Raw genomic sequence first — 23,367 nt, 5'->3', positions numbered from 1 at the left:
GCCGAGCCATGATCACCCTACTCAAACCCACGTATCCACCCTATACACGTAACCCAACATCCCCCCTTAACCTTACTTTTTAGGACACTACGGGCAATTTTTCATGGCCAATCCACCTAACATGCACATCTTTGGACTGTGGGAGGAAACCGGAGCACCCGGAGGAAACCCACGCACACACGGGGAGGACGTGCAGACTCCGCACAGAGTGACCCAGCCGGGAATCGAACCTGGGACCCTGGAGCTGTGAAGCATTTATGCTAACCACCATGCTGCCTCTCTTTGTACCTCTTTACTAAAAGTAAAAACAAGGGAAGTATACAATGTAAAAACAATGATGGAATTATAAAATCCTACAGCAAGGAGGCTATAGGGGAGGCTGTGGCACAGTGGTATTGTTCCTGGACTAGTAACACAGAGAATCAGGGTAATGCTCTGTAGACCAGTTTTGAATCCCACCACGGCAGATGGTGAAATGTTGAATTCAATAAAAATCTGGAATTAAGAGTCTAATGATTTTGGCATTAATAAAATCCTAATACATTAAACATACAAATCAACATTTTTATGAACCAAGTTCTGATGATGGTTCATACTCATAGCATTAAATTAGCTTTTCTCTTTCAGTTGTGAAAGGATTTCCAATTCTCACTGCAGACTTCCAACAGTAAGGGGGAGATAAGATACAAACTCGAATCCTTGCTTCATTTTCAGTTATATTTCAATCAATGGCACTGGGTTTCATAGAGTCCTCTTCTATTGGAAGGAATTCCTTGATCTTTTCAATGGTATTAAAGCTATACTTGTGATGGCCCATGTTGCTAGCAAGCTTCTTCATCATGTCCTCTGAAAGCACTGACTCTTGTGGGGTTTGCTTCTATGGACACACCATCCCTAGTGTATTTGGCCCAAATGGCCACTCTTTGGGTGGAGAGGGGAAGCCTTCACAAGGATCCTTGCTCCGGTGGCAAGAAAGGCGATCCAACGCACCATGTCAATGTGCCCAACACGAGGCACTAATGAGTCAAAACCAGCTCTACTTGGTGGGACATCTTGTTCACATGCCCGACACCAGACTTCAAAAGCAACTATACTACTCAGAACTTGGACGTGACAGGAAACACACAGGAATAGAATGGAAGTACTTCAGGGATGTCCTCAAAGCATCTGTGCCAAGCCATGCAGTTCTCTGGCATGTGACCGAACAAAACAGAGAGGTTTAGTCAGAAAGGCAAAAAGAGCACATCAAGAGACTTCATCAGGAGCAGACAGAGGTGAAGGTGAGATGCTGCAGACAGCCGACAAATCTCCAAACACCTTATCAAATAGTCTCTTCAAGCACCACCTGTCCCACACGTAGCAGAGTATTGGACTTATTGGCCACCTCAGAATCTATTGGAACAGAATGGAAACAAGTCTTCCTTGATCCCAAACAGGCTGCCTTAGAAGGACAAGTAAAGGGAAAATGGCATCAGCACCATTAAACCTGGTCCTGAGATCGCCCGATGTCCACCGAGCTTCAGTAAAGGACACAGGGCGGCACGTTAGCACAATGTTTGCCATTATTTCTTTATAGCGCCAGGGACCAGGTTCGGCTTCGGTCACTGTCTCTGTGGAGTCTGCATGTTCTCCCCATGTCTGCGTGGATTTCCTCTGGGTGCTCTGGTTTCCTCCCACAAATCCCGAAAGTAATTTGGACATTCTGACTTCTCCCTCAGTGTACCCGAACAGGTACTTGAGTGAGGCAACTGCGGGCTTTTCACAGTACCTTCATTGCAGTGTTAATGTAAGCCTACTTGTGACAATAAAGATTATTATTATTATTATTAAAGAGCAGATGATAATCAGGAGCAAACAACCTGGATGACTTCCCCTGGAATGCAGAGACAACTACAAAATTTGACACCTTCTGATCTACGTAGGATTATACTGGGCAGTTTATCAGCCCATTGAATCACTGAAGAAGTTGCTTCGAAGTCTTCATTTATGTTAATGTGCATGGCCCATTGGTCTCCATCTCCTCTTTGCACCTCTAATTGAATTGGTTAGCAGTGTTTACTAGTGTAGTGACATTAATGGAAAAGGAACTGACTTGCAGAATGGTGAAAACAGTGCTTAAAATTCTTTGCACGTGTTCGTAAACAGCTTATGTATTTATACTGTGCACAAGCAGTTGTCTGATCTAAATGCATTCAGGCCTCACTCGTGACTGGCATGAAAGCAACTTAATTGAACAAACAATGGCACTATTTAAGTATCCATTGCTTCGGTTTTATCAGATGGGCCATTCTTGCACATGCTCACACCGTTTGGTACTGTTACAATACAGGCTAATCACTCATTTGGAAAGGCATGGAGGATGGGTTAGCAGACTGATGTAATGGATGGGGGAATCAAAGCTATGCATCCAGATAGAAATAATAATTAGCCATCCTTGAGAGCCCAACTCCCTTTCATCTGGGAACTAAATAGATAATATAAAGGACACATATTTACAACCTGCATTCTCAACACTTTTCTGGGACTTTTCTCAATCTCCATTGTTAACACACATGCCATTGTCTCAACAGGTAAATATCTCTCACCTTCCTCCCAGTAAAACAATCTGAGCCTTCCTTTGATCACTAACAATCAAACCACCCAGACTTACTGTCCGGCAGATGATAGAACAGTTCACATGAACTTAATTTTACCTTGGATTTAAAGGCACAGTCCCAAAAACATAACAATCTTATACATTTCATAATTGTAACAAGTTTAGCGAAATAATTGCAAATTTCAACATCTTAAACCTAACTGGTATTTTACTGGCTGGGTACTTTGTCAGTACAGTATTTAATTGGTGTCCTGTACCTCTTTACTAGCTATCAAATTGGACCAAGCTACACATTCCAATAAATGAAGTTGTTTAAAAATATACTGCTAATAGTGTCGTCAAGGGAAGGAGACTCAAAATAGCTGCACTTTGTTGCTGCAGGAAATTCAAGGTACCTTCTTAAAAGTGACACATAGATTTCTTCTCATGTTAACAGGAGTGGATTAGCTTAGAATTTCACTTCTACCCAGTGTCAGCAAAATATCTGTAGCTGATCCAATCATTTGCCAACAGGACTGTGTAATAGCAATGATAATGGGCAAAAACAGAGATACCCACTTCAGAATTCTACAGCTAGCAAGTCACTTTTTAACATTCATTAGGTGAGATCAATTACAAGGTCCATCCTGGAATCCACCATCAAGATGGAAGTAATATCACAGAAGATGAGGTAGTGTGCAGAAGACACCAAGCTTGGGTTTTACAATTCCGCCCGCTTTAGGAAGGAGAGACTGAAGGAGATCAAGTGTTCCATAAATCTGCATTTTGCTCTGACTGTGAAAGGATCAAGCCACGCGCTGACATTTAAAGTCAACAAGATATTACCGTTTAATATTTCATCAGCCAGGGGGAGCAATACCCAAAATCTGGCCTGAAATGCAGAAGGGAAAGAAAGGACACAGTACAGAGCTAGAGCCAACAGTGTTGTCAAGTAATACATTGTGAAATGGAAAGCAGCTTAAAAATTGAAGCTTGGCATTCATCATTAGGAAATCATAAAGTTCAATGACATAGGAAGTAAGTAGTTCACCCGAGATCTTTCCTTTCTATTCCTCCTACCACATGTTTAGAAAAACCTGCAATTATATAGCACCTTTAACATAGTAAAATGCCTCAGGGTGTTTCACAGGAATGTTACCAAATGTAAGATGATATTTGGACAGATGACCATAAGCTTGGACACTAAGTAGGTTATAAGAAGCGTCTTAAAGCGCAGGTGGGGGTGGGGGAGGCAAAGGCAGGGAGGTTTATGATAGAAATTCCATAGCCAACTAGCAATTGAAGGCATGGCTGCCAATGGTAGCAAAGTTACAATTAGGGGTATGCAACGGGCTTGTGGAGAATGTATAATGCATAATTCACACTGTGTATCACTCTGTCCCTGTGGGCTCCATCTGTGAGCCGTTGCGCGGCTCTGCCCACAGGAGGAGATGAAGAGCTTGTACAGGGCTCCACCCATGGCCCCTCCCACTACCGGAAGTATAAAGTTCTACGGTCTTGTGAGTCTGCCCTCCGTTCTTCTGGTTGCAGGCAGGCTCAGTTGTAAGCCGATTAATGCCACAGTTTACTTCCTCTCGAGTGAATTGATGGTCGCATCAATTTAATCGACTTAAAAAAAAACCCACCATGGAATCAGCCCTCATGCCTGATCGACTGGAACTCGACCTACAGGCTGCAGAAGCGAAGGAAATCTTTCTACATTGGCTTCGGTGCTTCAAGGCCTACCTGGCTGCGTCGACTACCTCCGCTGTTACTGAAGAGCAGAAACTCAGTCTCCTACACGCACAGGTGAGCCATCGCATTTCTACGCAACTCGATAGTACCGACTCGTACACCGAAGCCCTCGCTATACTCGACCGCCTATACGTGCGGCTTGTGAATGAAGTTTACGCGCGGCATATTTTCACTATCCGCCGCCAGCACCCCGCAGAGTCGCTAGAGGACTACCTGCGCGATCTAAAAGCTCTTGCACGGGAATGTAACTTTCAGGCTGTAACTGGTAACTGCCTTGCAGCATATGGAACTCGCTGTCCATGATGTGTATGTTGCAGGGGTCCGGTCCAACTACGTGCGCCAGCGTCTCCTCGAAAAAGGGGCCCAGAACCTGGAGGACACTGTAACGCTAGCAACCTCGCTGGCGGTCACGTTTCAAAGTTTGAACTCGTTCCCCGCCGACCACGCGACCCCATCGTGGACCCCCGACCAGAGACTGCCCCAGGTTTGCGCCGCGCGGCCACCCGCCAACCACGGAGCGCCATCGTGCCATTTCTGCGGTCAGCCCCAACTCCCATGGCAGCACTATCCAGCCCGCAACGCGACCTGCAGCAGCTGCTGTCGAAAAGGACATTTTGCCAAGGTATGCCTGTCTAAATCTAAACCCTCTAACTCTCCCGCTATCCAGAGCAATCGCTCCTCCAACTCGCAGGCCCGCAGATCCCGCAATGTTGCAGCGTGTCTGCCGACTCCGCCTCCGCACGACATGTGCGACTCATGGAGGCCGCCATCTTGGCAATCCTCCCCCACGCAGCCGGCCATGTGAGAGTCATGGGGTCCGCCATCTTGGCCGCCATCTTCCTCGCCACGTGCGATCCACGGGGGCGGCCATCTTGGACACCATCTTCCTCATCGCCCGCCACGTGCGATCAACGGGGGCCACCATTCTGGCCATCAACCGATGTTCATATCGATGACTACGACCTCCGCGGACAGTCATCATCGGGCCACTCCAGCACTGCTGATCAAGCCACCGACTACCCGCAACTCAATGCTGTCATTTTGGACCAGTCGCGGCCAAAACACCTCAGAAGCTCAATGATGTCCGTTCAGGTCAATGGATACAAGACAACGTGCCTCTTCGACTCCGGGAGCACCGAGAGCTTCATTCATCCAGACCTGGTAAGACACTGTTCGCTCCCTATCTTCCCAGCACGGCAAACTATCTTCCCTCGCCTCAGGGGTCGCACTCGGTCCAAATACAAGGGCGCACCGTTGCGACATTAACAATACAGGGCGCCAACTACTCCAACTTCCAGTTCTACGTACTCCCAGACCTCTGAGCCCCCTCCTACTCGGGCTCGATTTTCAATGCAATCTTAGAAGCCTCACACTCAGCTTCGGCAGACCCCTACCCCCTCTCAGTATATGCAGCTTAGCGACTCTAAAAATCGACCCCCCTCCACTCTTCGCTAATCTCATCGCTAACTGCAAACCCGTAGCCACTCGCAGCAGGCGGTATAGCCTGCAGGACAGGGTATTGATTAGAGCCGAAGTCCAGCGGCTCCTATGTGAGGGAGTCATAGAGGCCAGTAATAGCCCCTGGAGAGCTCAGGTGGTGGTCGTCAAGACCGGGGAAAAGTTCCGGATGGTGGTTGATTATAGCGAAACCATTAACCGATTCACGCACCTCGATGCGTACCCCCTCCTCTGGATTGCAGACATGGTCAACCAGATCGCCCAGTACCGCATCTTCGCCACGGTGGATCTGAAGTCTGCATACCACCAGCTCCCAATCCGCCCGGAGGACCGCCACTACACGGCGTTCGAGGCAGATGGTCACCTCTTCCATTTCCTCCGGGTCCACTTTGGCATCATGAATGGGGTCTCGGTGTTCCAACGAGCAATGGACCGAATGGTGGACCAGTACGGGCTGCAGGCCACGTTTCCGTACTTGGATAACGTCACCATCTGCGGCCATGACCAGCAGGACCACGACGCCAACCTCCACCGATTTCTCCAAACCGCCCAGAAACTCAACCTCACATACAACAAGGAGAAATGCGTTTTCCGCACAACCAGGCTAGCCATCCTCAGCTACGTTGTGGAAAACGGGGTTCTGGGGCCTGACCCGGACCGTATGCGCCCCCTCTTACAACTCCCTCTCCCTTACTGTTCCAGGGCCCTCAAGAGATGCCTTGGATTCTTCTCCTATGATGCCCAGTGGGTCTCCCTGTATGCACACAAAGCCTGCCCACTATTTAAGACCACACTCTTCCCACTGTCAGCCGAGGCCCGCCAGACCTTCAACTGCATCAAGGAGGACATCGCCAAAGCTGCCATGCGGGCAGTGGATGAATCCATCCCCTTTCACGTGGAGAGCGACGCCTCAGAGGTTGCGCTAGCCACCACTCTGAACCAGGCAGGGAGGCCAGTAGCTTTCTTCTCCCGAACCCCCTCCACTTCAGAACTTTGACACTCATCAGTCGAAAAAGAAGCTCAAGCCATTGTGGAAGCCGTACGGCACTGGAGGCACTACCTCGCAGGTAGGAGGTTTACCCTCATCACCAACCAGAGATCGGTTGCCTTCATGTTCGACAACTTGCAACGGGGCAAAATAAAAAATGATAAAATCTTGAGGTGGAGGATCGAACTCGCCACCTATAATTATATCATATATCGGCCGAGGAAGCTCAATGAGCGCCCAGATGCCCTGTCCCGCGGCACATGTGCCAGCGCAGAAGACGACCAATTACAGGCTACCCACAATGACCTCTGGTACCCGGGGGTCACCCGGCTCGCCCACTACATCAAGGCCCGCATCCTGCCTTTCTCCACCGAGGAGGTAAAAGCCATCACCAGGAATTGCAAACTGCACTTCTATAGACCAGACAAGGCCCACCTGGTAAAGGCTTCCCGGCCCTTTGAATGACTGAGCATCGATTTCAAAGGGCCGCTCCCCTCGACCAACCATAATGTGTACTTCCTCAGCATCATAGACGAATTCTCTCGTTTTCCGTTTGCTATCCTGTGCCCCGATATAACCTCCCATACAGTCATCAGAGCCCTGCACAGTGTCTTCACCCGGTTTGGTTTCCCCAGCTACGTCCACAGCGACAGGGGTTCGTCCTTCATGAGCGACGAGCTGCGTCAGTACCTGTTCGACAAGGGCATCGCCTCGAGCAGGACTACCAGCTATAACCCCGGGGGAACGGGCAGGTGGAGAGGGAGAACGCGACTGTCTGGAAGACCGTCCTACTGACCCTACGGTCCAGGAATCTCCCGACCTGCCACTGGCAGGAGGTCCTCCCCGATGCGCTCCATGCAATTAGGTCCCTCCTGTGTACGGCCACTAATCAGACTCCTCACGAGCGATTATTTGTTTTCCCCAGGGGCACTACCACGGGGGCCTCGCTTCCATCTTGGTTGAGGACACCGGGCCCGGTTCGCCTCCGGAAGCACGTCCGGGCACACAAAACTGACCCACTGGTAGAGGGGGTACTATTGCTACACTCAAACCCACACTACGCCTTTATAGGACACCCCAACGGCCGTCAGGACACTGTTTCCCTCCGGGACCTGGAGCCTGCAGGATCCACCACCACCACCACCACCCTCACACTACACCCCACCCGACCCCACACGCCCTGCGCCCCCACGCCTACAGGTTTCCTGCGCCCTCTTTTACCCATCGCACCGGTCAGGAACGAAGCTCTGAACGAACCACCCCCGGAGTCCACCCTCAGATCCACACCACCCGCCAGCACACAACCATCCGAAGCGGCTGCAGCCCCGGTGATCCGGCGATCCCAGCGGACGACTCGGCCACCAGACCGACTCAATCTGTAGACCCGTCACCCCCGCCGGACTTGATTTTTTTTTTACAGGGGGTGAATGTATAATGGATAATTCACACTGTGTATCACTGTCCCTGTGGGCTCCATCTGTGAGCCATTGCGCGGCTCTGACCACAGGGGGAGATGAGGAGCTTGTACAGGGCTCCACCCTTGGCTCCACCCATGGCCCCGGCCATGGCCCCTCCCACTACCGGAAGTATAAAGTGCTGTTGTCTTGTGAGTCTGCCCTCAGTTCTTCTGGTCACAGGCAGGCTCAGTTGTAAGTCGATTAAAGCCACAGTTTACTTCCTCTCGTGTCTTGAGTGAATTGATGGTCGCATCAGGGCTATAATTGGATAAGCCGAGAGGGTTCCATAGAACTGAATATGCCTAGAGGGTTGTAGGACTGGAGATTATTACAGAAATAGGGTGACACGAGGCATGGAAGGATTTGAAAACATGGATAAGAATTTGAAAACTGAGACGTCAATGTAGGTTAATTAGCATGAGGTGATGTGAGGGAATGGGACTGAGTGTTAATTTGAATATGGGTGGCAGAGTTTTGGATACGCTCAATTTTATGGAAGATGGCAGATGGGATCAGAATAGTCAAGACTACAGATAATAAGGGCATGGAAAGTGGTTTCAGTACAGGTTGAGCTTAGGTAGGAATGCATTCAGGTCATGTTGGTGAAGTGCATGTAGGTGGTCTTGGTGATAGAGTGGAAGCTCACCTATGTATCACACAGGATACAAAGGTTGTGAATGGTTTGGTTTAGCATCAAACATTTACAAGGGAGAGAGAGATGAAGAGAATGGTGAGGCAATAAAATTTGTCATAGTGACTGTGCTGCTATGCAAAAAATATCAGTAAGAACAATTCTAATATCCTAATGGTCAGTAATCAATTATATAAATTATTCAGATATTGTCAAAGAATGAGAATGAAACGCAGATGGTTTGAGTGAATAAAGCAAATGAGAACAATCTATACTGGAAATAAGCTACAGATCAGTCAGCATCTGAAAAAAGGAGAAGAAATTGGTGAACATTTCAGATGCAGGCCAGCTGTGATAAAGGGCCTGTTTTTAATCCAAGTTTTTAACTTGTCTTTTTTTTCTCAGATGCTGTGGGATAAAATGCTGGAAAAAAACAGCATTTTCTGATTTAATTTCAGATTCCCAGGTCGGGATTCTCATTTGGCTGACGGCAAAATCACAAAACGCATTTGGGCAGAGAATAGGTTCCGATGCTAAAATTGCGGCTGGTGTCAATTTGATGGAAAATCGCTATTCTCCGTCACCTCGGCAGCGGCGTCAATGCGATCTGGAACGCACGTACAGTAGACACTGTCTCACCCATTCTCCACGACCTCTGTAATGCTCCGCCTTCGATGGGCAGCGTTCCAGACAGCATGGTTCACTTGTGCTTTTGAAAATCTTGAAACCGGCATTGTGGTTGCTGAAGGAGAGAGAGGAGCGAGCGACAGAAAGTGTCCAACATCGCCTTAGTTTGCTGACAGTTGTGGCGCTGGCAGAGGGGCTTCTGCCAGGGTGAGCAGCAGGATGTGGCCAGGAGGTGGGCTAGGCCCTCCACAGTTGCTGAATTGATCCAGGTTCGGCAGTAGTTTTGCTGTCGTGAAAGTCCACGAATTCTGCGTCGGCGTCAATAATTAGTCTCAGCAATGGAGAATCCCACCTCCAGTATTTGCAATTTTCCTCACTTTTTTTTAATAAATAATATGAGTGACTGACCTAAATTTAGTAAGAATCTGTCATCCTCATGCACGACTTGGTCTGATGCTTATTTTACATGATGCTCACTTTTTAGTTTCATTTATCTTCATGTGAGGGAGTTTGAGTATAAGTATGCTGCTCCCAGTGTAATACAGGTGAAAAGCGAAAAGATAAGCATCATGGTACTCAAAGGAATACTTTACATTAAGACTACTACAGTTAAAATACTCAGCTTCTGGCTCTTCACCAGATTAGTACTTCTGCAGTGCCTACCATATCATTACAGCACTGCAGTATATCAATCCATATTTTTATGGATTCTCCAATAACACAATTGTTATGGAATACTCACCCCATAATCTTCTCTCAGTCTAACATAGTGCCTTTTATTTCCTGTTCCCACACCGCTTGCCTCTGCATCTACACTATGCTATATTCTCCTTTAGTGTGTGACTAATATAGATGACATCACTTCCTTCAGTATTTCTTCACTAAAAGCGAGTCCACAACATCCCCACTTCCCCACCCCCAAAGATAACAACATATCCCATTAATCAAAAAACATGCAGACAATGGTGTTGAGCTTCCGAGTAATTGTACAGGAATAAAACAAATGTAATTTACAATTACACAAAACTAAGGCTCTTGAAAACATAGTAGAGGTCCACTTATTCAACCAGATCTTCTGATCGCAAACCTCTGCTCCTATGATCATCTTCACAACTCTTCTAATTCACTGACAGCTCTAAACTTTTGTCAACCTGTTCTTCATCTCGACATCTGGCACCTATGTCCTTGTTGCTGAACCTTTACTTTGACCATGTCTAAGATGCAATAGGAGTGTCAGATGTGGAAACATCGTGTAACTCCCAGAGTTGACTTTGGTTCCTCTATGGATTGCATCTTTGGGTGTCTTGACCTCATAGGATCTGGCTTGGTCGCACATTCTGACAACCTCTGCAAAATACCAAGTACCTGATGAATGAGCGATAACGGTGATCTCTAACCTGGTGGCTCAACCATACCGTTTGACTTTGGTTCATGTGACGAAAATGTCATGTGATGAACTCACCACCTGGCACCTATGAGACAGTTTGCGAGAATATTTCAGCCCATTATTGCAAATAATTTCTTGTGGCAGGTCAAATCAGCTGAAAAGAGCACTGATCATATACAGAACGACTGCACTCAATGTGTTGCATAGCTGCTTGATTATTGGAAATTTTGTGAAGTAATCAGTAACAAGAAAAAAATGATTACTCGGAATATAAAATAAGTCTGCGCCCATCTTTACCAATGATGTGAGATGTTCCATTTGGAATTCAGGATTGATTTGGTTTATAACTTTGACGTGTCTCACAAGATTCCACGACTTTCTCCACACCACTGTTGATTCCGTGCCAGAAAACTGGCTCTCTGGCAAGAAATCAGGTACTTTCAAAGCCCAAACATCCTTGATGTAACTGGGTCGGAATATCAGAGCACAGTGCTTCACGTATCCGAGCACATTTCCCTTTAAAATTCATCCTTGAGATATACCCAGCTTATCTCGATACACCCAGAAAAAGCTTAGTTGTTCGTTCCTGTTTGATATCAGGTCGTCCTTCCACAATCATCTTTCATAGAATCATAAAATTTACAGTGCAGAAGGAGGTCATTTGGCCCATCAAGTCTGCACTGGCCCTTGGAAAGAGTACCCCACTTAATCCCACACCTACACCCCATCCCCTTAAACCAGTAACCTCACCTACCCTTTTTTTTGGACACCAAGGGCAATTTAGCATGGCCAATCTACCTAACCTACACACCTTTGGACTGTGGGAGGAAACACCCGGAGGAAACCGACGCAGACATGAGGAGAATGTGCAGTGACCCAAGCCGGGAATCGAACCTGGGACCCTGGAGCTGTGAAGCAACTCTGCTAACCACTATGCTACTGTGCCACCCGGTGATAGTGATGATAGGCTTTCATAGCGATGATAGGCTGGGGTCACATGCTGTTTTGTCCCATAGCATCTCGTAGTTGCGAGGTCCAAAATGAATTAAATCAATCCTCAAAATACCTTCAATCTTAGTACCCATAATGTGGATACGCAAATCTAGCAAGGCTGTCCGGTATGACCATTCTGCTGTCCAGTTTATATCAGACATCGCAACCATAACCCCAAACCTTCACCAAAAATGTCTGGAAGGAGCACTAAGAGATTTGCATCATATATTTTCCAATGGTTTGGGGTCAGTCTCCATTGTTATGTGCTTTCCAAAGAGGTAGATGTGAAACTTGGTTCTGCCAAAGTCCAGGGCTGAAGTCTTGTGTTCAACGTTGGAATAATTAGGTGAGTCTGTGACCAACTCTTAAACATGAAGGCAATTGACTTCTTTCCCTTCATGCAGAATGCATCCACCCAATCCCTTCTGGGATGCACTGCCTTCCAAAATGGACTCTTTGGTAGAATCACGGTATTGCAGTCCACTATCTGGTTCAATGTTGCTGATTTTAAAGACTCAAACATTTGCTGGTGGTCTCTTTTGCTTCAAGTAGGGTGTATCTTTGCATAGTTCTCTCAGCAGAGCTGCTCACTCAGCAAAATTATTTATATGAAGCCAAAATGATGAACAGCACTATGCACCATTGTGGATCCCCCTGGTCCAGAGCATTAGCATAGCTCTGAAATCCTCTATTTTGTCCAGGTTTGGGCATTTTGCTTTGACGGACTTTATTGACGCAAAGATGTTGATGTGCTCAACGTTCACCTGGCACTTCTGGTTACCAAATTCATGGCTCTCAAGGCGCACAACCAGCATTAACATATGTGAGTTTCAGTTGGCTCCTTCTTTGGTCTGCACCATCACTGCAATGTCTACAACTGTACAATACACAGTCCAAACCCTAACCCTCTGAAGTAATATCTTCTGAACGCCATTCTAAATGTCATGAGAGCAGCGGAGACTCTTTGGATGGATGGGCAGACCAATAGGTCTGGGTGGGCTGAGCTCTTTGGCTGGCTTGATGGGCAGACCAAGGCTCAACTTTGCATCGAGCTTAAAAAAATGCTGTGTGCCAGTAAACCTGGGGTTCAGCTGTTCCAGAATTGGTGTCTTATGGAGGCACCAATAATTTTAGGGCTAAGTTCAACCATCTTGGGTCTAAGCAAATGCTGTGAATGGTGTTGGCAGACTGCATGCCATCTCATCAAGCTACACTTAAAGCTACCCATGAGTGTATATGTTGCACTTTCTTGATGCACAGAGTGTAGGAACTACTTCCTCCCTTACGTGGAAACATGGTATCTTCCTTAAAATCACTAATTACGTCAAACCTGACTGGGTAGAGATTACAGATTTTGAACTGACTCAATGCACACACTACAACATGCCGTACATTTTGGTGTGGTGCTGACCTCCTGTATTGTAACAATTTTGCTAAGGTTGAGAGAGAGGGTTGATGAGAGTAATGCTGTTGAGGTGATGCATATGGACTTCCAGAAGGCTTCTGATAAATTGCTAGACAACAGACTTATGGGCAAAGTTAGAGCTCACGAAATAGTAGTTTCAGTAGCATCAAGGATACGGAATTGGCTGAGTGACAGAAATCAGAGAGTGAAGGTTAATGAACGATTTTCAGACTGGAAGAAGGTTTTTACTGGAGTTCTCCAGGGGTCAAGACCCTTGCTCTTTCTGACATATATTCATGAACGAGACATTGGTGTACAGGGCACAATTTCAAAATTTGTGAATGTTTGAAATTCCACTTTCAGTCTATAAAAGTTTCCCCACAACACAACATTCTTCAATGGGCAAGTGGGGAAGGAATTTACAAGATCTCCTTTGACTTACTCATGAATCATCTAGAATGGGGATAATTGCCATCCAGCAGAGGGCAGTAGAGCGCAGCTACTAATTGGCTGTTCCGGGGAAATTTGCATACGTGCAGTGCGGTCAGCGTAATTTGAAGGTGTACCTGTGCAAGAGACCCGAGGCGTTCAAGTGAAAGCAAGCATCCAGCAAAGGGCAGTAGAGCGGAGCTACTGATTGGCTGTTCCGGGGAAATTTGCATACGTACAGTGCGGTCAGCGTAATCCCCCCTACCCCCTCCTCTAACCAAAAAAAAACAACCACGGTGGTTGGGAAGCGGGAGCGGCCTCTGGATTTTCGGCGGGACCAGGGGTCTGTCGTGAAGGTGAGTGAGTGCCTTTAAATTTGCTTACCTTTCAGCGGGAGCGGCCTCCGGAGTTTCGGCGGGAGCAGGGGCCTGTCGGGAAGGTAAGTACCTGTATACAAGTCGGGCGGTTGCTAAACTCGAGACACTACACTTGCAGTGTCCCCCACCTTTCCACCTCCTCTAACCTAAGGGGTTGAGGGAATATCAGGTCAGCCCTTCCTTTCTTTTTCTTGTTTTTTATCTGAAGCGGATGGCAGGGTAGGCAGTACAATGCTCCTCCTGCAGAATGTTTGAGGTGAGGGGCGCCGTCAGCGTCCCTGCTGATTTCATCTGTGGGAAGTGCACCCAACTCCAGCTCCTCAAAAACCGTGTTAGGGAACTGGAGCTGGATGAACTTCGGATCATTCGGGAGGCAGAGGGGGTCATAGAAAGAAGCTTCAGGGAAGTAGTTACGCCAAAGAATAAAGATAGATGGGTGACGGTGAGAGGGGCTGGGGGGACGCATCCAGTACAGAGATCCCCTGTGGTCGTTCCCCTTAGTAACAGGTATACCGCTTTGGATACTGTTGGGGGGACGACTTACCAGGGGCCAGCCATGGCGTACAGGTCTCTGGCACAAAGTCTGTCCCTGTTGCTCAGAAGGGAAGGGGGGAGAGGAGAAGAACATTAGTCATTGGAGACTCCATAGTTAGGGGGATAGATAGGAGATTCTGAGGGAATGAGAGAGACTCGCGGTTGGTGTGTTGCCTCCCAGATGCCAGGGTCCGCGATGTCTCGGATCGTGTTTTTGCGATCCTTAAGGGGCAGGGGGAGCAGCCCTAAGTCATGGTCCACATAGGTACCAACGACATAGGTAGGAAAAGGGATAGGGATGTAAGGCAGGAATTCAGGGAGCTAGGGTGGAAACTTAGATCCAGGACAAACAGAGTTATTCTCTGGGTTGTTACCCGTGCCACGTGCTAGCGGGTCGAGGAATAGGGAGAGACAGCAGTTGAACACGTGGCTGCAGGGATGGTGCAGGAGGGAGGGTTTCATATTCCTGGACAATTGGGGCTCATTCTGGGGTAGGTGGGACCTCTACAAACGGGATGGTCTACACCTGGACCAGAGGGGTACTAATATCCGTGGGGGGGGGGGGGGAAGAGGGGAGGAGAGAGGTTTGCTCTTTGGGAGGGTCTAAACTAGTTCAGCAGGGGATTGGGAACCTGAATTGTAGCTCCAGTACACAAGAAGCTGAGAGTAGTGAGGTCATGAGTAAGGTTTCAAAGTTGCAGGAGTGTACCGGCAGGAAGGAAGGTGGTTTAAAGTGCGTCTACTTTAATGCCAGGAGCATCCGGAATAAGGTGGGTGAGGTTGCGGCATGGGTTAGTACCTGGAACTTCAATGTTGTGGCCATTTCGGAGACATGGATAGAGCAGGGCGAGGAATGGTTTTTGCAGGTGCCGGGGTTTAGATATTTCAGTAATGTCAGGGAAGGTGTTAAGAGAGGGGGAGGGGTGGCATTGTTAGTAAAGGACAGTATTACGGTGGCTGAGAGGACATTTGATGAGGACTCGAATACTGAGGTAGTATGGGCTAAGTTAAGAAACAGGAAAGGAGAGGTCACCCTGTTAGGGCTTTTCTATAGGCCTCCAAAAGTTCCAGAGATGTAGAGGAAAGGATTGCAAAGATGATTCTGGATAGGAGCAAAAGTAACAGGGTAGTTACTTTTCAAATATTGACTGGAAACACTATAGTTCGAGTACTTTAGATGGGTCCGTTTTTGTCCAATGTGTGCAGGAGGGTTTCCTGATGCAGTATGTAGATAGGCCAATGAGAGGCGAGGCCGTATTGGATTTGGTACTGGGTAGTGAACCAGGACAGGTGCTAGATTTAGAGGTAGGTGAGCACTTTGGTGGTAGTGACCACAATTCGATTACGTTTACTTTAGCGATGGAAAGGGATAGGTATACACCGCAGGGCAAGAGTTATAGCTGGGGGAAAGGCAATTATGATTCGATGAGGCAAGACTTAGGATGCATCGGCTGGAGAGGAAAACTGCAGGGGATGGACACAATGGAAATGTGGAGCATGTTCAAGGAACAGCTACTGCGTGTCCTTGATAAGTATGTACCTGCTAGGCAGGGAGGAAGTGGTAGAGTGAGGGAACCATGGGTTACTAAAGCAGTTGAAACACTTGTCAGGAGGAAGAAGGAGGCTTATGTGAAGATGAGACGTGATGGTTCAGTTAGGGCGCCTGAGAGTTACAAGTTAGCTAGGAAGGCTCTAAAGAGAGAGCTAAGAAGAGCCAGGCGAGGACATGAGAAGTGTTTGGCAGGTAGGATCAAGGATAACCCTAAAGCTTTCTATAGATATGTCAGGAATAAAAGAATGACTAAAGTAAGAGTAGGGCCAGTCAAAGACAGTAGTAAACAGGGGCTGTTTAGCACAGGGCTAAATCGCTGGCTTTGAAAGCAGACCAAGCAGGCCAGCAGCACGGTTCAATTCCCGTAACAGCCTCCCCGAACAGGCGCCGGAATGTGGCGACTAGGGGCTTTTCACAGTAACTTCATTGAAGCCTACTCGTGACAATAAGCAATTTTCATTTCATTTTTCATTTCATAGTGGGAAGTTGGGCGTGGAGTCCGAGGAGATAGGAGAGGTGCTAAATGAGTATTTTTCGTCTGTATTCACACAGGAAAAAGAAAAAGTTGTTGAGGAGAATACTGAGATACAGGCTACTACTAGAAGGGCTTGAGGTTCATAAGGAGGAGGTGTTAGCGATTCTGGAAAGTGTGAAAATAGATAAGTCCCCTGGGCCTGATGGGATTTATCCTCGGATTCTCTGGGAAGCTAGGAAGGAGATTGCTGAGCCTTTGGCTTTGATCTTTAAGTCATCTTTGTCCGCAGGTATAGTGCCAGATGACTGGAGGATACCAAATGTTGTCCCCTTGTTCAAGAAGGGGAGTAGAGATAACCCCAGTAACTATATACCAGTGAGCCTTACTTTTGTTGTGGGAAAGGTTTATAAGAGATAGGATGTATAATCATCTGGAAAGGAATAATTTGATTAGAGATAGTCAACATGGTTTTGTGACGTGTAGGTCGTGCCTCACAAACCTCATTGAGTTCTTCGAGAAGGTGACCAAACAGGTGGATGAGGGTAAAGCAGTTGATGTGGTGTATATGGATTTCAGTAAAGTGTTTGATAAGGTTCCCCATGGTAGGCTATGCAGAAAATACAGAGGCATGGGATTCAGGGTGATTTAGCAGTTTGGATCAGAAATTGGCTAGCTGATAGAAGACAAAGGGTGGTTGTTAATGGGAAATATTCAGCCTGGAGTTCAGTTACTAGTGGTATACCACAAGGATCTGTTTTGCGGACACTGTTGTTTGTCATTTTTATAAATGACCTGGAGGAGGGCGTAGAAGGATGGGTGAGTAAATTTTCAGATGACACTAAAGTTGGTGGAGTTGTGGACAGTGCAGAAGGATGTTACAAGTTACAGAGGGACATAGATAAGCTGCAGAGCTGGGCTGACAGGTGGCAAATGGAGTTTAATGCAGGAAAGTGTGAGGTGATTCATTTTGGAAGGAATAACAGGAAGACAGAGTACTGGGCTAATGGTAAGATTCTTGGTAGTGTGGACGAGCAGAAAGATCTCGGTGTCCATGTCCATAGATCCCTGAAAGTTGCCACCCAGGTTGAGAGGGTTGTTAAGAAGGCATACGGTGTGTTAGCCTTTATTGGTAGAAGAATTGAGTTTCGGAGCCATGAGGTCATGTTGCAGTTGTACAAAACTCTGGTGTGGCCGCATTTGGAGTATTGCGTGCAGTTCTGGTTGCCACATTATAGGAAGGATGTGGAAGCATTGGAAAGGGTACAGAGGAGATTTACAAGGATGTTGCTTGGTGTGGAGGGAAGATCTTATGAGGAAAGGCTGAAGGACTTGAGGCTGTTTTCATTAGAGAGAAGGTTAAGAGGTGACTTAATTGAGGCATACAAGATGATCAGAGGATTAGATAGGGTGGACATTGAGAGCCTTTTTCCTCGGATGGTGATGTCCAGCACGAGGGGACATGGCTTTAAATTGAGAGGAGATAGATATAGGACAGATGTCAGAGGTAGGTTCTTTACTCAGAGAGTAGTAAGGGCGTGGAATGCCCTGCCTGCAACAGTAGTGGACTCGCCAACACTAAACGCATTCAAATGGTCATTGGATAGGCATATGGACGATAAGGGAATAGTGTAGAGGGACTTTAGAGGGGTTTCACAGGCGCAACATCGAGGGCTGAAGGGCCTGTACTGCGCTGTAATGTTCTATGGACACTTACAAATTTATCATTGATCCTTATAAACCAATTTACTGGTGATGTACTAGTCCATTCCATCCTACATGTCAATTATTCTCTGCTCTTGGGTTGATACGATTGAAGTTTCACCTCACCCTCAGGATGAAGTAAGGACCAAAACTGGGATGCTCAACTCTTTGGCACGAAACTATTGCTTACACATTGTAACCATTGACATTTGTGTTAGCTTTTCTCAATTGATAGCACTTTGTGTCGGAGGCAATGTATTGAAACCCGAGATAAAGAATTCAGTACATAAACCAAGTTATCTCTCTACTTTGCTATGGAGGAACTAATACACTATGGGAGGCATTGTTCTCAGAGCACTACGTAAAGAACAACCAGGGGTTGTTCTGTTATCCGAGCCCATACTCGTCTCTCATCTTCTTACGATATGTTACCATTGTTGTATGGCTGCTGCATTTAGCTACCCAGTAATAACAGCAAAAATAATTTTCAGTGGGATCAGCTTTGTGATGTTTTTTTTAAATGCAAGGCTGACTTCCTTACTAATCTTAATTTTATGCTCTAGGCAGCAAAGCAGTATAAAAAGGAAACTTGCTATTACTTGTACACTATAAATACATCAATGAAATCTGGTGGTGATAAATTTCCCAAACAGCTGCCGGACCAGTCTTTTATAATGAAGAAGATTCCCAAGGATGCAGCGTCAAAACTTGCCTCGTCGATTATGTCATTGTTGGCCTCTGTGAAGATGAAATTCCCAACAAAGCTGCCAGACGCAAGTTTTAACCCAGAGGGCCACTGAAGCTCATTAATGCTCATTGGCAGCTGAGAGGAACTCTCTCTCCCTCACACACATTCAGCTACAAACAGATCCAATTTCTGCAGCCACAGATCCTGCTGTGAAGAGCAACACTGCAAATAACAGCAGTCAGTGTAAGTCAGTCAGTCCGTCAGTGGGCCACAAAAAATCAGAAGGTAGAAAGGTGTTGGGTTTGATTGGAATTGGGTGGGGCCAGGTGCTGGCAGTGTTACTCAATTTACAATGCAGGCGTAATTGTTTCTAATCTGGCTCACCAGTCTTTCTCCCAGAAGAAGCACAGACTGCTCTGTGCATATAAAGAAGTAGCCTGGGGAGAGCAAAATATTCTCAAACCAGGCAGAGAAATAAATAACATTTATGAATAATGAATAGAAAATGCTAGAAATACCCTGCAACCCATCAGTTTGAAGGGAGAAAGGAGTATCAGTATCTGAATTGACAAAAATGGTCTTTACCCAAAGCTTTCATCTATCTTTTCTTTAGGTGCTGATAGACCTGTGGTGTATTTCCAGCATTTTCTTATTTACTTTTGAATTTTAGGAACAGTAGGGTTTCTCTTCGATATTTTTTTGCCACAGGCTGTTAAATAATGGTTGATAAAATGCTGATTAAACCTTCCTCTGCCACATCATCAACAAAACCTTTGAAGTCCTTAAAATGTCATAGCTCTCCCAGGGATCTTGCTCTTATAATCAGTGAGTGGCCTTTGTCCCAGGAATTGCAATATTGATAAGATTTGTAGTTTGTGATTGCCGGTGTATTTTGTTGGAATTTCCAATACTTCATAATGCAATATCTGCCACCATTGTTTGGTTTGCTCTTTTATTTTATGTGGATAATTCTTTTCACACATAATGTTTCTTTAATAAAATCCAGTTGGGAAACTCACTATGCAAACGCTGTGTTATAAGGATACTGTTATGTACTTCAGGTGTTTGCCAAGGGATGAATCTACATGACAAGACTCATGCATCCTTCCTGACAATTCAGAATATTAAATCAATTTTGTTTTTAAATACAGTATTTTTCCAATGAGGGTATTTTCTCCTACTCATCGAATTCTTTGCTTGACAACTTGCAGCTGAGATAGTGGGTGCGTGTCTTATCTGAGCCATTCCTTGTAGTCCTCTGCTTTCTCCTTGGACATCCCTTTTTCAATTCGGAGACATATGGCAGAATTTTCCTCAGTCACACATTACATCTGGGACCTGGGAGTTTATTATACAACCCTGGATGCATTCCCAGTGTTCATTCACATCAATAGATGGAAAATTATGCAGCGCCCAAGTTTTCTGATGAACTACGCAGACTACAGCTGAGAAACAGGTCATTTGGTCAACATCAGCCTCTTCTCGCCGTTCTTCATTTAACCCCATCAGTTCATGCCCTTAATCTTTTATGGCCTTATTTCTTTTTTTGGCAGCGTTTAAGATTTATTGAGCACATATTATGCTTTATTTGGGCTGTTTTTTTTGTAAAATATTTTTATTCTCCATTTTCACATTTTCTTCAGAATTTACACCCCACCAACAAGCAGTAAACGGTAACAAATACAAAGTCAATTCCCCTTTCAACAACAACGAGCCCATCCTCCCATCACCCCAAACAATGGCCCACCTGACACTATAAGCATCAAATAAAACAAACCCTCCCACGGTGGGAAAAATAAAGGAAAAAAGTAAAAGGAATCAGGAATCGCCTATGGTCACCATTGACCTATAGAGTCCACCCCCCCCCCTCCCCCCAACATTCAATGTCATCCAATCCCCGAAAGAGTACCGTAAATGACACCCATGAATTTTAAACCCTCCCCCCTCCCGACTCCTCCCCTGCACTTCCTCTTATAAAACTCCTCCCCCCACCCTCTGTTCCACCCCCCCAACTTTCCACCCCAGCTAGACTCATTGGAACCTGTTCTACCAGGCTCCGATGGCCGCAGCCCCTCCCCTAACCTCACTCCAGTTCACTGGCCGGCTTAAACCGGCTAGCGTGGAGGCCCCCACCCGGGTCTCTTTCCCTCTTGCCTGGTCCCAGGAAAACCAAGAAATCCCCTTTAGCACACAACCCCCGCATACACACACAAGCCCCAAAGAACCATCTTTGCAAGTGAAAATCCCATCTCTTCCCTTGTCCAAATATATACAACGTTGGCTCATTTAGCACATACACCAGCACGCAGTGAAAAAATACAGTTACCTGAGGCTACAAAGGTGCATGACCATTTCTCAATTCAGCCACAGTCCTTCTGCCTTTGCAAACTCCTCCGTTGCTTCCGCTGTCCCAAAATAAAAGTCCTTGGATTTGTAGGTCACCCTCAACTTAGCTGCGTGTGCTATGCCGCACTGCACCTTACTGATGTACAATGCCTTCTTCACCTGGCTGAAGGCAGCCCGCCTCCTCGCCAGCTCCACTGTAAAGTCCTGATGTATGCGTATACCAGCTCCAGCCGACTGCACCACCCGCTTCTGCTTTGCCCAGCACAAGACCTTCTCCTTCACACTGTATCTACAAAAACACAGTCACTACTCTTGGCGGCTCACTCTCCTTTGGTAACAGGCCTCCACGACCGATGAGCCCGATCCAGTTCATATCGGAAGGGATCAACCCCTCCCCCAATAGCTTCGCCAACATCGTGGCAAAATACACAGTCGGCCTCGGCCTTCCACCCTTAGGGCAGACCCACAATCCTCAGATTCTGTCGCCTGGATCTGTTTTCAAAGTCGTCCATTTTGGCTCGCAGCCCCTTGTTGATCTCCATCACCTTCCGACTCTCCTTTCCCATCGAGGTAAGTTGATCACTGCGCTGCAATAATGTCTCTTCCACTTCCTTCAGCACTTCGCCTTTCTCCCGCACCTCCGCCACTGCACTCAATACTGCCGCCCTCATCGGGGCAATCGCCTCCTCCACCAGCACTTTCAATATCGTCCCCATCTCCTTCCTCATACGCCTCCATTTTTTTCTGAACTGCCTTTCGAGTTCCGAGGCCATCACCTTAGTCATTTCTTCAGCCGTGGGTAATGCGGCCTCCCCTGGTGCCCCAGCCTCCACTTTTCTTGCCGTCCCTGTGGTGACCTTTCCACTCCCCGACGGACTTTCAGCCGCTTTTTTCACGACCGTTTTTTAACTTATTTTCGACATTTCCCTTCACTGTGCCTTCTCTCTGCTTTTGCCACCTCCGTTGCCCCTGGGACCGGGTGTTAAATCCCGAAAATGCCGTACCCGAACGGGAGCCCTCCAATGTGCGGCTGCCTCCCACCCGCCGTCACTGGAAGTCCCCTTTTATGGCTTTATTAACCTGTATCTACTTTTAGTGGTCCATGTTTCTGTACCCCAGATCTTTTTGTTCCTCCATCCCATTAATATCCCGAGCACTTGGCTGGAGCAGTATGTGGCCTCCTTAATATTCCGACCAAAATGAACAGCCTCAAACTCATCTATATTGAAAGTCATTGAGACATCCATTCTGTAACTTTATTAAAGTTTTCTTGTACTTTGTCACAATCTTCACCTGGTATTAACTATCCTCCATAATTTGGCGCCATGCACAGATTTAGAAATTGTACTTCAATTCCCCGATCCAACAAAAATGGTGTTTTCTGCATGAGGCCATGGTGGTGTCCTTGGAAACTTACACCTTGCATCTTCAATCTCAAAACCAGGTGGGTGACACCCACGTTTGTTCTTGCTTCATCGCAGCGAACATGACCATGTTAATACTCAGCTCCATTGTGTTGCTGACTTTCCTTTTCAATTGGAGAGAGCGACAGTTTATGAACTGAAAGAGTGAATCCTTTTAATGACTGCTGTAGATTACTTCATTTGTAGGAAACAGTAACTTAATGGGCAAGTCATAAAGGAAATCAAAGCAAAACACCAATTCAGTTTTCTCAAAAGTATTTTAGCTGATAAGCACATTGTACCACAGAATGGAAAGTGTGCAATGCGTAGGAACAGCGAGAGCTATTTTTTGCCCAGTCCTCTTTCACCCAACGCCCCCACCACCTCTTCGTAACAGGAAGTACAACACTGATTACTAATGTTAGCATGGCCTCTATTCATAGCAGGAAAGAACCTGTAACTAGTGACTTAGCCTTAACAACCATTCACACCCACATTCCCACAATGAAACCATCCATGATTTAAACTGTTTTGACTGTATCTAACTGTAAGCTCACAAAGCAGGGTAGAAACCACGAAACAATAA

At 46.6% G+C, this 23,367-nt stretch overlaps 1 protein-coding gene across 2 annotated transcripts in view; it reads right to left on the bottom strand.

Moving 5' to 3' along the window:
* myo1d (myosin 1D) overlaps positions 1-23,367 on the bottom strand; it is a 711,487-nt gene that overhangs the window by 218,089 nt on the left and 470,031 nt on the right. The window lies entirely within an intron of this gene.

Source organism: Scyliorhinus canicula, chromosome 19 (assembly GCF_902713615.1).
Source record: "Scyliorhinus canicula chromosome 19, sScyCan1.1, whole genome shotgun sequence".
Classification (NCBI taxonomy): Eukaryota; Metazoa; Chordata; class Chondrichthyes; order Carcharhiniformes; family Scyliorhinidae; genus Scyliorhinus; species Scyliorhinus canicula.
Note: the sequence above shows the minus strand (reverse complement) of the source record. Positions and strands in the feature narration are given on the sequence as shown.